The sequence below is a fragment of the Cupressus sempervirens genome, chromosome 1 (assembly GCF_028749045.1).
Source record: "Cupressus sempervirens isolate cs-2001-9-10 chromosome 1, ASM2874904v1, whole genome shotgun sequence".
Taxonomy (NCBI): Eukaryota; Viridiplantae; Streptophyta; class Pinopsida; order Cupressales; family Cupressaceae; genus Cupressus; species Cupressus sempervirens.
Window position 1 is genome coordinate 684,754,169 of NC_143118.1, and position 4,625 is coordinate 684,758,793.

Genomic DNA, 4,625 nt, shown 5'->3' on the forward strand with positions numbered 1-4,625 from the left:
TGGAAAACAATTAGTTGAGGTAAAAAGATTCAAAACTATTGAATATCCATTAAAATATGGGAAGATTGGAAGGTGTGATCTAGTTACAAATAAATTTAGTTGTCATGCATTTATGGATGAGTTTAAGACTGTGATATTATACCAAAATATGTTAAACACTCTCAATATGATAGATCGATTGATGGACAATTTCGCATATGTAAGAATGCATTTCCAATTAGTGCTATACTTTCAATTGTTGACTTTACAGAGAACTACGCACTTGCACCCAAGATGAAGTACAACCATAATATTACAATTTAGTGCAAGCAACAATTTATGTTCATATGGTTTATAGGCATGCACCTGATAGTACAGAGGAGGATCAAAAAATATTGAGAGAGTACCATTTTTATAAGAGTGATAGTAAACTCCATTCATTTGAGTTTGTCCAATATTGTTTCAAGGTCTTTTATGATAATTTAAAATAGACAAATTCAAATGACACAACATTGGATATAGTTAGATAATTGTACAAGACAATTCAAGAATGCTAGAATGTTCTATTGGTTGAGTAGGACACATGGGCAAACTAGCATCCAATATGTATGGAGTTTTTTTGAGGTTGGACATGGTAAAGGAGAACATGATGGTTTTGGTGCATCCATGAAGAGAGCCGTTAGTAGAGAGCAATTAAAATTTGAAGAAAAAGCCAAATTTAAAAATGCACATGAGATTGTCGAATGGTGTAACAAATATTTATACATGGGATCAAGTGAGAACTCTACAATCAAATGTTTCTTCTACCTAGTTGAAGAGAAGAATATCCTTTCAAGATATAACTATGATACAATTAGTGGGTCAGCTAAATGGCATTCATTTAGGAGTTCAGATTCTAACATTTGGACTATATGGACTAGGGAGCTTACTTGGTTTTGTCATTTTTGTCCTACAAGTGAATGGGAAGAATGCGAGAATACATAATGGGTTGAAGATTGGCAAAAAAAATCATTAGCACCTATTGATACACATTTTCAAGATGATATGATAAATAAAGGCCAAAATGTTGCTTTTGCATCAAAAGACTATAATCATATTTTAGACATCATAGAACTTGGTATGCACAATTTAATTAGATTTTGTTGTGATCATGCTTCAATTTATATTATTTATTTATGTACATGTCATTAATATAATTAAAGTACATACATGTCTTTAACATATTATCTATATATGTATATATGATTAAAGTGTTTATGTACTTTATCTTATCTTGTAGGACATGTTTATGTTGTTATTGCACCTAAAGATAATGATGAATAGATTGAGTATTGGCTAGCTAGATGTGTGGAACCTAAGAAAAAATTGATATGTCATCAAGCAGATGATGATGGTTTTGAGTATCCAGTTGGGTCTGTCATTGTAGTCGGCACCTGGCTACATAGATACCTAACAAGAAGAACTGGTTTACCAACATTTGAAGACTACCAATCCAAAAAGAAGATTTTACATTATTCTCATTTGGTTGTGGCAAAAAATATCAAATTAGAAAGATACAAAGGGAGACCCGCCAATATGGTATTATGGACAATTTCAATGGACAAGCGTGAGACAATCATAAATGCATTGCAAAAGAGAGAGGATACAAATGGTGCAGTGAGATGACTACATTTAAATCAAATAAATATAAGTTTCTTCTTTATTGTGCTATTTTTATATATGTCCTTAGTATATTTAATTACATGTATGTATACATTGTCAATAGCAAATTAGACAACTTATATATACCTCTTATTCAGATCTCAATTACAATTTATGCAAATTTAAATGTTAAGGTGGAGTGAACATCAACATCTTGTGCAATTACACATGATAGTGAGTACATACAAATTACACATATTTACATAGTTCAAATAAATTTATGCTTTTATTAACATGTATTTTTGTTTTACAATTTTATTTTATAGGACTTCATTTAAAGAGATGTGTTCAACCAGTTTTATATTTTGAGTTCACTTCTATAAATATGTCATTGACATTGTCTTACATGTATTGTGAAACATGTTGTAAACATTTAAAAACAAGAATTTACTTCTATTTGAAAGTAAAAGGTGTGCGCTTGCTATTATAAATTAATTGTCAATTCAAGGTCTTCCCGAGGGATGCGAAAGTATGAATCTTATGCCACGTGCATCTTCCCTCTCCGTTATTTCACTCGCCGAGGGGCTTCGTGAGCCATTCCACCAACCAATGGGTCAAAAAACATGGGAGTCGTCGACTTATTCGTTGAATGGACTGCTTAGTCCGCCAAGAGATTTGGAACAATTGGAGCCATTTTTGCTCCGTGTGGGGCTTTTGGAACATCAGTATTCCACGCTATCTGTCGCACCATAACCACTAAAGAGCTGCGCAAGGAGGGTGATTGTGTTATAATCGATGATATCTTGTCATCTCCAGTGAAATTTAATAAGGAACAGATGCCTCAGAGATTTCTGGAGCCCGATCAAACCAACTAGGGTCTAAAGTTTTATAATGGAGAAGATGCAGTCGATTAGCGATTGCTGGGGAATGCTTGTCAACACGTTATCTGTAGCACTTGCGAAATATATTAAACGGGAAGCCCATTTTGTCTGTTGGTCCCGTTGCTCCTTTAGGCTGCATTGCTAATACTAGAGGTAAAAAATCGTACATTAGCGAGCAAAAGCTGATGCAATGGCTAGACTCTCAAAGCCCCAATTCGGTTTTGTATGTTTCGTTTGGAAGCCAGGCGTTTGTTTTGCCAAAGCAAACAAGGGCTCTGGCCAGGGGTCTTGAAGGGGGCCAAACGTCTTTCGTTTGGTCCATTAAGGTTTCCCTTGAGATTACTTTATCTGCAAAATTGACCAGAGAAGAATTATGCGCTTCCTACCTTCCAGATGGATTCATAGAGAGAGTTAAGGGGTTGGTCATATGGGGATGGGCGCCACAGCTTGTCATTTTGTCCCACCCATCTGTGGGTGCATTCATGAGCCACTGCGGGTGGAATTTGACTCTGGAAAGCATTTTGATGGCCATACCGATGGTCACATGGCCGATGTTCGGAGAGCAGCATTTCAACTCTAAGCTGGTCACTGAGGAACCCGGCATTGGCGTCCAGTTTTTCCATGAGAGGGACATGATTCCTTGTGAAGGGAAGGTGGAGAAATGTGTAAGACCTGTCATCAGTAGTGACGAAGGTAAAGAGATGAGAAATCGTGCTATCAAGTTTCAGAGAATGGCGAAACAATCTGTCGGAGGAGGAGGATCTTCGACCCTGAATTTAAAAACTTTTGTGAGTGAGATGCATAAGCTCATGTATTGTAAGGCTAAGGATAGGATTGGGGATGGATATGATGTAGGCGTCTGATGTATTGTTCAGAAGTGAAGTCATTACTTTCCTTTAGCAACTGTGTTTATTAGTTTCTACCTACGGCAGAATACTATTGTATTCATTAAGTGCAATAGGACCAATTAATTCGACCAATAGTTTTCAATTATTTTTTAAATATATGAGTTGTTCTGTAGTTTCCAAATTTGTTCGTATTTTTAAAATCTTAAAAAAGTCAATTATCTGATTTTCTATTGGTCGTAGAGAAAAAAGGCAAGGAAGAAAATCAATTTTATTAACCAAAAATAATTAAAATTAGAAGTATTGTGACATGGCACTTCTCCGTTACCCAAATCATCCATTCGTGAAAGTGTGATTGGGAGACCAATCACTGAGGGATCCATGGATCCAGAGAGATGACAAACTTTGTTAGATGGGTAGAAGAAGAAGAGTAATCATCAAAGAGATAGAAAAAGAGTACCAACAGATGTGGCATAATCATCATTTTCATTCTTCATTTAGCCCATCCAAACAGCCATAAAACATGTAAAATCTTACATACTAGGTTTGGTTGGCTTATAAATTTCTCATACAAATAAAATGATTTGTATGATGTGGAGCACATGGATAATAGTAGACCCTCTGACATGGAGCTCATAGACAATAGTAGATGCTTTGAAAATAAAACTGTTACATTAGAAAAGGTTAAGAAATTTTACTAGTGAAAAAATTGCTAAAAACATTCAAAGACCACATATTCAACTACTACCACAATGTTGGCCAATTTCTCAAGTACCCACTCTAAGAGGAAAATTCAAATGCATTCTTTGGTGATTAGTGTAAAATTTTGATAGCCAATCAAACAAAAAAAATGCTTGCCTACTATGACCTTTCTCCTATAATTCTATCATGTTTTAGGCGAGATTGTTATCAAATTTTCGTGTAGAGTAAAACATTAATACCACATTTATATTGAATCAAAACAAATAATCTAACTCTGCTCTATCACCCTGCAAATATTTGGAAGAAAATACAAATTAAAGCTCTCATCACATATTGATCTCCATTCAATAAAATTAACTAAGCTAAAATCAAACTTCAAACCACATAATTGTACCCACGAAACTGTTCCCCAAACAATAAAATGATGGATGGGTCAAAAATCACCAATGGGCATAAAATTAAATTACCAAGATCTACCCTAACCAGTTGTATTGGAAGAATGCTCCATAAATGCACATTTGCACTACCAATAAGGGTAAAATGAATGAAAGTGAATATGCTACAAATAATTTGAAGA

The 4,625-nt window shown here is 34.8% G+C and overlaps 1 pseudogene; it reads left to right on the plus strand.

Annotated features, from left to right (window-relative positions):
• The first annotated feature begins 2,151 nt into the window (after positions 1-2,151).
• On the plus strand, positions 2,152-3,364 carry LOC149579774 (anthocyanin 3'-O-beta-glucosyltransferase-like; annotated as a pseudogene).
• Positions 3,365-4,625: the final 1,261 nt, after the last annotated feature.